The following is an 11,946-nucleotide window of genomic DNA, read 5'->3' on the forward strand; positions in this document are numbered from 1 at the left end:
CTAGATCTGCAGTGCTTACCCAGATGGCATCCCAAAGACCTTAAACTTCTTTTTTTAAATTTTTTATTAATTACACTTTATTCATTTTGTATCCCCCTATAAGCCCCTCCATCCTACCCTCCCGATCCCACCCTCCCTCCCCTTTCTGTATGCATGCCCCTCTCCAAGTCCACTGATAGGGGAGGTTCTCCTCTCCTTCTTTCTGATCTTAGTCTATCAGTTCTCATCAAAAGTGGCTACATTGCCCTCTTCTGTGGCCTGGTAAGGCTGCTCCCCACTCAGGGGGAGGTGATCAAAGAGCAGGCCAATCAGATTATGTCAGAGGCAGTCCCTCTTCCCATTACTATGTAACCCATTTGGAGACTGAGCTGCCATGGGCTACATCTGTGCAGGGGTTCTAGGTTATCTCCATGATTAGTCCTTGGTTGGAGTATGAGTCTCTGGGAAGTTCCCTGTGTTCAAATTTTCTTGTTCTGTTGCTCTCCTTGTGGAGTTCCTGTCCTCTCCAGCTCTTACTATTTCCCACTTCTTACATAAAATTCCATTCACTCTGCCCAACAGTTTTCATATTACATAAAAAGACATATGAATATTTGTAGGGAAATTATGGCAACCACCTGTTTTATGTATATAAAGAACTATACTAGTAAGTGTTTAAAAGAACTCTTAGTATATAGATAGTATTTAGTAATTTCATTTAATGTTTTTGTTCTTATATATGGATAGTCGTTCTTTTCTTTATATCAATAAAAGAATAACAACAATACAGGTTATTTAAAGCGACATCCGTCAAGTACAAAGCACTTAGTAAAAACCAGTGCAGGAACACAGACTTTTGGAGTTAACACACAGACATATATATTATAGATTCTTTTTTGTTTCGATTTATTATTATTGTTATTATTATTATTTATTAAAATCCATTCACTTTGTATCCTAGTTGTAGCTCCCTCTTATCTCCTCCTGGTCCCATTCTCCCTCCCTCTTTGCTTTCTATGCTTTTTCTATAGTCCATTGATAGGGGAGGTCCTCCTCCCCTACTATCTGTCCCTAGCCTATCAGGTCTCATCAGTACTGTCTGGATCCTCTTCCTCTGTGGCCTAATAAGGCCACCCCTCCAAGGGAAGGTGATGAAAGAGCAGGAAACTGAGTTCATGCCAAAGACTGCCCCTGCTCCCTTTACTAGGGGATCCCCATGGAGACTGAACTGCCTATGGACTTCATCACCAGCAGGGTACCCAAGCAGATGCTGAGACTCATGGCCATACTTTGAGCAGAGTGCAGGAATCTTATGTTAGAAGGGGGAGATAGAAAGACTTGGAGGGGACAGGAGCTCCACAAAGAGACCAACAGAGCCAAAAAATCTGGGCCTATGGGGTTCCTGCAGAGATTGATGAATCAACCAAGGATCATATTATAGATTCTTTTACAATATCATTTGTTCTTTCGCCGAATCCTCAATACTATTCCCCCGGAACACTTCACATCAGTTCTGTTCCATTTTGTTGTTCATCAAATGCCTGTCTGTTTCAGCCAAGGCTAAGGCTCAGTTTATGATGTTAGTATCCAAGGTTCTTTATCACTCAAGTTCTATCTGTCCTTCCACTCAGATCATGATTTAGCTTTTCTAGCTGTCCATTTCTTATGAATCAAGTGGAGAGTAGTCACCTTCACTTTGATGTCTACTGCACTAAACTACTATACATTCTAGTAGCCTTTGTGTTTTTACCTGTTTCTATGAATCTGAGCTCTTTTTAGGCTCTAAGTCATCCCATACAATTCTGCAGACTTGAGCTTGCTTATTGTATTTATAAACAAACATTGCTCGTGTTCATAATCTTTTCAGCTACCTTCACTGAGGAGACAACTTCGTAGTCATTAACAATCATAAATATCTAGAACTCTTTCTGCAATATTAAAAATAATCTTGCTATATTTTATTAATTAACATAATCAAAGTACTAATTATTAGAATACAGAAATTACTTAAACATGAGGATATTCATTTTTTCAGGAAATATAATTGTCTCATAAACTAGATGGAATACAGGAACAACGTGACTGAGTTTATTCTACTGGGACTCACACAGAACCCACACATGCAGAAAATTGTATTAGCTGTGATTTTGGTCATCTATATCTTCTCTGTGGTGGGGAATTTGCTCATTCTGATTACCATTACAAACAGCCAGTTGCTGGGGTGCCCTATGTACTATTTCCTGGCCTATCTCTCCTTTATTGATGCCTGCTACTCCTCTGTCAATGCACCTAAACTGATTGTTGATTCACTCCATGAAAGAAAATCTATTCAGTTCAATGGATGCATGACACAAGTTTTTGGGGAACATTTCTTTGGAGGAGCTGAGGTCATCTTGCTTACTGTGATGGCCTATGACCGCTATGTAGCCATCTGTAAACCCCTGCACTATGCAACCAACATGCATCGCCAACTTTGTAACTTACTTGTGGGAGTGTCATGGGCTGGGGGCTCTCTTCATGGAGGTATACAAATTCTTTTCATCATTGGACTACCTTTCTGTGGCCCTAATGTCATAGATCACTTTATGTGTGATCTGAACCCTTTGCTTGATCTAGCCTGTGAAGATACTCACATTCTAGGCCTCTTTGTTGCTGCCAACAGTGGCTTTATCTGCCTCTTTTTTTCTGATTTATAATTTCATTTACTTTAATGAGTGTTAGAGAATGAAGCAATGGAGACATTTGTTATAACTCTATTCTGCCATCACACAATCAATTTCTTTGTTGAACTGAATAATAGTTTTTGAATACCAAAAGGATACCTCCTAATTTATTGCAAAGAGCTAGAGACATGACCCACTTTTACATTTAATTTTTATTATTAACATTTTCCACTATTTTAAATCAAAAAGAGTAAATCAGTCCTGACTTCGCAGTGTATTCTGGATTTCAGAGTGCAAATGCACCATGGCCGTTTCAAAGCACAAACTTATTGAGCACAGAATTGAAAAGAGACACCCAGAATGTATTTTCTGATTTTAACACGCAAAAGACAATGTGAACATTGTCTAGAACATAGCCAATAGTAGAATTTTAGCATTTTAAACATCATTTAACAATTATTTTTATGCTATCTTAAATTGTAAGTTTATGTAAATTTCCCTTTTAAGTATTATGCTTAACAACCAGTTTACTAGTTTCATGAAGATTAAATTTGACTTTTGGCAGATAGCACTAGCAGCTCCAGTTCAGTACACAGATGAGTTTTTTTTTTTTTTTTGTGAGTATCTGAAACAAATTACCTATACAGAGCAGAAATGAGTTTTGATCTTGAATGCTGCTGCCTATATCCCTTTATAAAGAATAAACTGATTACTCCTCCCACATTATTCTATGCTTTTAGATTATTTTCTTGAAATGAAAATAATAGAGAGACTTTCTTTATTCTTTTCAGCCCAAGTAGGAAAAATAACTATTTGTGTAAAAGTATTTTTTTTCAAAATTATTATAATTTTGCAAGCTTAGTAGTTTACGACAGAGTACAAAAAATGGGGAACGGAGCTAAACAGAGAATTCTCTGTAGAGGAATATAGAATGGCAGAGAAACACTTAAAGAAATGCTCAACGTCATTAGCCATTAGGGAAATGCAAATCAAAACGACCCTAAGATTTCACCTTACATCCATCAGAATGGCGAAGATGAAAAACTCAAGTGACAGAACATGCTGGAGAGGTTGTGGAGAAAGGGGAACCCTCCTCCATTGCTGGTGGGAATGTAAACTTGTACAACCACTTTGGAAGTCAATCTGGCGCTTTCTCAGACAATTAGGAATAGCGCTTCCTCAAGACCCAGCTATACCACTGCTAGGCATATACCCAAAATTTGCTCAAGTACACAATAAGGACATTTGATCAACCATGTTTGTAGCAGCTTTATTTGTAATAGCCAGAACCTGGAAACAACCCAGATGTCCATCAACGGAGGAATGGATACAGAAATTGTGGTATTTTTACACAATGGAATACTACTCAGCAATCAAAAAGGAGGAAATCATGAAAATTGCAGGCAAATGGTGGGATCTAGAAAAGATCATTCTGAGTGAAGTATCACAGAAGGAGAAAGACAAACATGGAATATACTCGCTTATATAGACCTAAAAGATGGGATAAACATAATGAAATATATACACCTAATGAAGGTAATCAAGAAAGTGGACACGGGGTATGATGATCTATCCTCATTTAGAAAGACAAATGGGATATGCATTGAACGTATGACAGGAGTCTACCGCAGAAAGCATCTGAAAGACTCTACCTAGCAGTGCTCCAAAATAGATACTAAGACTCATAACCAAACCTTCCGCAGAGTGCAGGGAATCATATGAAAGAAGGGGAGTTTGATGTGGAAAGGATAGGAGCTCCACAAGGACCAAACGTATCTGGGCACAGGGTCTTTTTTGAGATGGACACTCAACCAAAGTCCATGAGAGGATAAAACCTAGAACCTCTACTCAGATGTGACCCGTGATAGCTCAGTAATCAATTGGTTTCCCATAGTAAGGGGAACAAGGACTATTTCTAACAGGAACTCAATGACTGGCTCTTTGACCTCCCCACCTCCCAAGGGAGGAGCAGTACTGTTAGGCTACAGAGGAGGACTTTGCAGCCAGTCCTGAAAATACCTGACAAAAGGGAGTCATATGAAAGGGGAGGAGGTCCTCCCCTATTAGTGGACTTGGAAAGGGGCAGGGAGGAGATGAGGGAGGGAGGGTGGGATTGGGGAGGGAATGAGGGATACAGCTGGGATACAGAATTAACAAAATGTAACTAATGAGAAAAATAAAATTATGGAAAAAAAAAGACTTCTGCAGAGAACATCATTAAACTGGCTTTCTCTATTCTTTCTCTTTTTTGTGTTTTCTTTTTTTTTCTTTTTATTAATTACACTTTACTCATTTTGTATCCCCACCATGGTTCCCTCCCACCTCCTGTCCCAATCCCTCCCTTCCTCCACCCTCTGCATGCATGCTCCTCCCCAAGTCCACTGATAGGGGATGTCTTCTTTTCCTTCCTTCTGATCCTAGTCAATTAGGTCTCATCAGGAGTGGCTGTTTTGTCTTCTTCTGTCACCTGGTAATGCTCCTTCATCTGCCTCTTAAACTTTTTCCTGCTGCTCATCTCCTATATGGTCATCTTAAACTCACAAAAGACCCACAGTGCAGAAGGAAGGTAAAAAGCCCTCTCTACCTGTGTTTCTCACATTACAGTGGTGGTTTTATTTTTTGTGCCTTGAATATTTGTGTACATGAGACCTGCAGCTACATTACCCATTGATAAAGCAGTTGCTATATTTTATACTATGATAACTCCTATGCTAAACCCATTAATCTACACCTTGAGAAATGCTCAGATGAAAAATGCCATTTGGAAATTGTTTAGTAGAAAAATTCAGTCAGATGACAAATGAACTCACAATCATGTGACTTCAGATGTTCTGGAAAAAGAATGGAATGGACAGTTTTGATGATCTCTATATGAATGTCTTACTTACACAATGAAGAAACAACTGCTACTCATTTGAGTTACACAAAGAGAAGCAGAAATGAGTGCCCCAAATTGGGAAAGCCCAATTTAGGATCCTTTATTGTTCTAACAAACACTACACACACACACACACACACACACACACACACACACACTGCCTGACAGTTGAATATATTTGCCTTTTTTTAGAAAATCTCTGATCCAATGAACTAAGTTTATAGAGATTTTCAGGATAGAAAATTCTGGCTTCTTCCTTCAATGTCTTCTGTTATGTAATGACACAAATAATGCCTTTGGAAGTTAAATTCTGACAATTGACCCTTTGTCATCCCATAATCTAATTAATAACTTAGTATAGATATTTTTCTACTGTGCAACATAACTTTCCCACTGTAAGTACAGACTGAAGAGATTGACAATTAAAGAACTATTCAGGGCATCTGTTTACAGTTTTGACCAAAATTATGTCTTAATTGCTTCAATATTTAGGTGTAGGAGTCAAATGATAAATCATACCAAAATTCCAATTTCCCTAACCAAAAATCCCTTCTTTCTTACTTCTTATTTTCAAATCTTTCAGTTATATTTATTATTATTATTATTATTATTATTATTATTATGCATTGGGCATACTTACTGTGGTGCTTTTGTAGAAGTCAGTGTCTTCTGTGGTGGCAGTTCTTTTTTACCTTTGTGTATGTTACCAGGCTAGCACAGAAAGCACCTTTACATGCTGAGCCATTTGGCCCACTTGTATTTTTTTAATTTTTTTTAAATTTAAAATATAAGTTTCTCCTTTTCTTCCTCTCCTTTCTCTTTTTCATTATGCTCCTCTCATATGCATTCTATTTTTAAGTGGTTTATACATTCATATTTATAAATTTGTTTATATATTTCTTCCTCACTGTGGACATGCTTTTGATCATGTTGCTGCCACACATTTCAACAGAGCTATCTATCAATGGCTGAGCTGCAGCACTTAATGATGCAAATTATCCTACTGAGTGCACATAAATACAGTTGAACTGATACAACTTGTAATTTTTTTTACCATTATCACACCTAATGGTGTGATGGATAAATTAGATTAAACATGCAGCCTTTGTAATGAAGTACACCCACTCAGAAATCACATTTTGAATTGAATAAGTCTACCTGTATGTCTAGAAGCTAATCAGGGTGGTGGGAGTGCTCCCTAAAGAAAATTAGAATTTTCTTGCAGTAAAATGTCTTTATAGAAGGCCATTATAGTTTTCTCAGAAAATGTAGGATAAATCCTTCTGAGCTGAAACCACCAGTTTGCAATAGAAAGATAGGGTTCTGCTGCATATGGAGACAGTTTTATTAACACTTAAAAATACTCATCTTTTCCTATTGTATTATTTTTCTACTCATTGAGAAATGTAATCCAGAACTTGGAATTTGTCTCTTTCTAATTCTGTCTATATAAAAAGTTACTTGTCTCTATTCTTGCCATCCTATTCCTTTTTCTTTTTCTTTTTTGTAAAAGAAGCATTTATTCTGTGCATTATTTATATCGAGCATTCTTAAAGTTAGACTAAACACATCTTTTTGCATCATGAGATGGCCATGACCTATGAAGATCAGGTATATATTGTTATAGTTTGAATTGGAAATATCTTCCATAATCTCATACTTGATTTTTTGTTCCCTAGCATCTACCTGATAGCTCATAATCAGTAACTCCAGTTCCAGAGGGTACAGTGCTTCCTTCTGTCTTCCATAGCACTGCAAACATGCAATACACAGACACATGTGAAGGCAAAACAGTTATACACATAGGAAAATAAAAACAACTGAAAATAATAATTTTTAAAAAGTTTAAGCTACATCCCAAATTTGTATACCTTTAATTATATTTACATGCCATCAGTTTTTAATAAAATGTAAGGGGACAAATAAAAAATAATTTCTCCAAATTATCTGGGTTATATTTCTTAATTGAAAGTAAGAGGACACATTAGAAAAATTACTTTCCCCAGACTCCTGTGTTCTACATCATTAATGCTAAATAGTCCCACTGGGAAGGAAAAAAAGAAACAATCCTTTGTCAATTTCCTATGTGAATATGGATTTCAGAATACTCATGATAAATAAATTTGGCAAATTTTAACAATTTGTAATGTTCATTATAATGCATATCTACTGGAAAAATATCTGAATTCTCATTTCAGACTAAAAACATTTCAACCTTCTACTTTTATCAATACTTGAAGTAAAGTTTGTATTAATTTTTTATAATAACTTATGTTACTCAAACACAAAATTTTCTTTTAATAAATAATTAAAATTGTACATGGTTATGAGCTAAAATGTGAAATTGTAATAGAGATAAGAAAGATGATATGAACTCAATGGCTGGCTCTTTGACCTCCCTCCACGCCCGAGGGAGGGGCAGCCTTGCTAGGCCACAGAGGAGGACTTTGCAGCCAGTCCTGAAGATACCTGATAAGCTAGGATCAAATGAAAGGGGAGGAGGTCCTTCCCAATCAGTGGACTAGGAAGGGGGCAGGAAGAAGATGAGGGAGGGAGGGTGGGATTGGAAGGAAATGAGGGATCAGGATACAGCTGGGATATAAAGTTAATAAACTAATATTTTTTTAAAAAGATGATGAATAGGCTTACACTTGAATATACAAATATAGGATGGCGGATGATAGCTAAAGAATGTACTGTCAACTATTTTTAAATATATGATAGATTACTATTTTATCTATAGTCACATTGCTGTGCAATAGATCTGATGTCACTCCTCGTGTCTAACTCTGTCCTCTGACTTACATCTCTCACCATTCCCTGACCTTTAGAAACCATAAATCTACTATTTCTCTGATTTCTGTCTTATATTTCAAGCATAAATGAGATTGAGTTGTATCTGTCTTACACCCAGATTATTTCAGGGAATATAATGCCCCCTCGACCTTTGTCCTCATTGTAAATGAGAAAATTTTCCTTCTATTTTATGGATGCATAACATTTCATTGTCTATAATTTTATGTGTAAAGTTAGCTTTTGCTAGTAACTTCACTTAGTTACATGTCTTGCCTGTTGTGTTTTTTTCATTTTATTTATTTATTTTTATTATTAGTTATACTTTATTAACTTTGTATTCCAGCTGTATCCCAATCCCTCATTCCCTCCCAATCCCACCCTTCCTCCCTCATCTCCTCCCTGTCCGTTTCCAAGTTCACTGATTGAGAAGGACCTCCTGCCTTTTCATCTGACCCTAGCTTATCAGGTCTCTTCAGGACTGGCTGCAAAATCCTCCTCTGTGGCCTAGTAGGACTGCTCCTCTCTTGGGAGGTCAAAGAGCCCCATTGAGTTTATGTCAGAAATAGTCCCTGTTCCCCTTACTAAGTTATCCACTTGGATACTGAGCTAACATGGGCTATGTCCAAGCAGAGGTTCTAGGTTATATCCAATACATGGTCCTTGATTGGAGAAGCAGTCTCATATAAGACCCCTGTGCCCAGATATATTTGGTCCTTGTGGAACTCCTGTCCTCTCCAGGTCATATTAACTCCCCCTTCTTTCATATGATTCCCTGCTCTCTACTGAAGGTTTGGTTATGAATCTCAGTACCTGCTTTGATATACTACTAGGTAGAGTCTTTCAGAGGCCCTCTGTGGTAGGCTCCTGTCCTGTTACTTGTTTTCTTCTACATCCAATGCCCATCCCAATTGTCTTTCTAAGTGAGGATTGATCATCTTACCCTGGGTCCTCTTTTTTGTTTATCTTTTTAGGAATACATAAAGGACTAACAAAGTTAAAAAGCAATAAATCAAGCAATCCAATTAAAAAATGGGGTATGGAGGTAAACAGAGAATTCTCTGTAGAGGAATATAGAATGGTAGAGAAACACTTAAAGAGATGTTCAATTTCATTAGCCATCAGAGAGATGCAAATCAAAACGACCCTGAGATTTTACCTTAAACCCATCAGAATGGCTAAAATCTGTAGCCTGATCTTTCGTTCTGTTGACAGTGTCCTTTGCTTTACAGAAGCTCTCAGTTTCGTGAGTTCTCCATTTATTGATTGTTGATCTTAGAGTCTGCGATGTTAGGGTTCTGGTCAGGAAGGTGTCTCCTACACCAGTAAGTTCAAGGATGGTTCCCACTTTTCCCTCTGATAGATTTACTGTTTCTGATTTTATGTTGAGGTCTTTGAGCTACTTGGAGTTGAGTTTTGTGCAAGGTGATAAATACGGATCTATTTGGATTATATATATATATAAATACACATTTTATATTATATATATATATAAAATATATATTATATATATATACATTATATATATATTTATATATACACATCCAGTTGTAACAGCACCATTTGTTGAAGACGCTTTCTTTTTTCCATTGTATAATTTTGGTTTCTTTGTCAAAGTTAAGTTTCCAAAGGTGTATGGGTTTATTTCTGAGTCTTCAATTTGATTTCATTAATCAATCAGTCTGTTTCTACGCCAATAATATGCAGTCTTTATTACTACTGCTCTGTAGTACAGCTTGAAATCAGGGATGAAGAGACTGCCAGAAGTTCTTTTATTGTATAGAATTGTTTCAGCTATTCTGAGTTTTTTGCTTTTTCATACGAAATTGAGAATTGTTCTTTCTTGTTTCGTGAAGAATTTTATTGGTATTTTGACGGTAATTGCATTGAATCTATAGATTGTTTTGGGGAAGATGGCCATTTTTACTATGCTAATCTTAGCAATCCCTGAGCACAGAAGACTTATATATTCTGATAGCTTCTTCAATTTCTGCTTTCAGAGATTTGAAATTCTTGTCATACAGGTCTTTCAATTGCTTGGTTAGATATTTTATATTATTTGTGGTTATTGTGAAAGGTGTTGTTTCTCTAATTTCTTTCTCAGCCCATTTGTCATTTTTATACAGGAGGGTGACTACTTTTTTAATTAACATTTTATCCAACCAATTGATTGAAGATATTTATCAACTTTATGAGCTTTCTGGCAGTTTCTGAGGTCACATAGGTATACTATCATATCCTCAACAAATAGTGGCACTTTGACTTCTTTCCCATTTGTAACCACTTGATCTCCTTTAGTTCTCTAGATCTCCTTTAGTTCTAGCTAGACCCTCAAGAAGTATACCAAAGAGCTATGTATGGTATGTTTAAAAGTTGAAACCATAAAGTGAGGGGGAGCTGCATGGCCTGTACCAATCTTATTTTGACATAATGGGTTGAGCAAATGAGTTTCCTTTAATCAGGATGAGATTAGGTTCCTGGGCCTGAGAACATGAACTTAGCTGACTCTGCCACCAAGATGGCAAAGTCTTCCCTGAGATGGCTGGAGTCAGTCAACTGCTTCCTTACAAGTTCTCTCTGAGATGGCTGGATTCAGACATCTACCTCTTTATAACAAAAGCTGTTCAGCTATCGGGAATTCCCAGCTCCTCTAGAGCCTGGGACCTCGAATTTAGTTTATACCTATTGATCAAATGGAATCTAAAAACAAAATGGTAATACTTAGAACAGTTTCTTTTACTTGTATTCACAGTACTTAATAGTGTACTTACTGTGTCATGTGAATTTCTGTGTCTACCTTTTTTTAAATCTCCAAAAAGTTCTTCATAATGCCTATGTTAATCTATATCCTTCAGTATGTTACAAAGATTGAACTGTTTCCATACCCTTACCAGTCTTTGTAACATTTATCATTGTTGATAGAAACATTTGTAATTGGGATGAAATGTTGTCTTCTTGTACTTTTTATTTGCACTTCTCAAATGTTTGGTAATACTGAACACTTTTTATTATGTAAATTTCCTCAGAGATATGCCATCCTACAGAGAAGCTCCTTCTGACAGAAAATAAACAACTCAGAATAGCTTCAGTAAGTTCCTTAAACTGACCAAATAAATTTACTAAGCTCCCTTCCTCCCATGAGTAAACAATAAAGACAACTGAAAATCATTCTCAATAAGGCAAACTGCAAAGACCAAGAAAAGTCCAGCTGCCTGAAGAAACAAGAAAGGACCCCCGTTGCCTGGAAGAGCTTGAGAACACGGAGCTGCCTGGAAAGGACACTCTTCAATCTGTCCAACTGTCTGTAGATGCAGTGTCCCCCAGGGATTCAGCTTCTGTGGTCTGTCACCCACAACAGCATAGGTTTTGGTGATGCAGCTGTACTTGAGTCATTTTTATTTCAGTAAGTAACCCTTACCCATATGTCTATACATAATCTCAAAAACACTCATAGATTCACAAAATTGAATGTTGGTGGTATCTGTACTTTTGGTTGTTGTGGACTCCATATCTGGGTGAATAGACATATGTGTTGCATTTCTTCAAGAAAAGTTTCTCACACAGCATTTCTCTTATAGTTATTAGAAATTTGTTTTCATTCCTTATTTTATTTTATTTTAATATTAAAATTTT

The 11,946-nt window shown here is 36.7% G+C and overlaps 1 pseudogene; it reads left to right on the top strand.

Moving 5' to 3' along the window:
- The first annotated feature begins 2,039 nt into the window (after positions 1–2,039).
- LOC110543087 (olfactory receptor 4C46-like) lies at positions 2,040–5,446 on the top strand (annotated as a pseudogene).
- Positions 5,447–11,946: the final 6,500 nt, after the last annotated feature.

The sequence above is a fragment of the Meriones unguiculatus genome, chromosome 2 (assembly GCF_030254825.1).
Source record: "Meriones unguiculatus strain TT.TT164.6M chromosome 2, Bangor_MerUng_6.1, whole genome shotgun sequence".
NCBI classification, from domain to species: Eukaryota; Metazoa; Chordata; class Mammalia; order Rodentia; family Muridae; genus Meriones; species Meriones unguiculatus.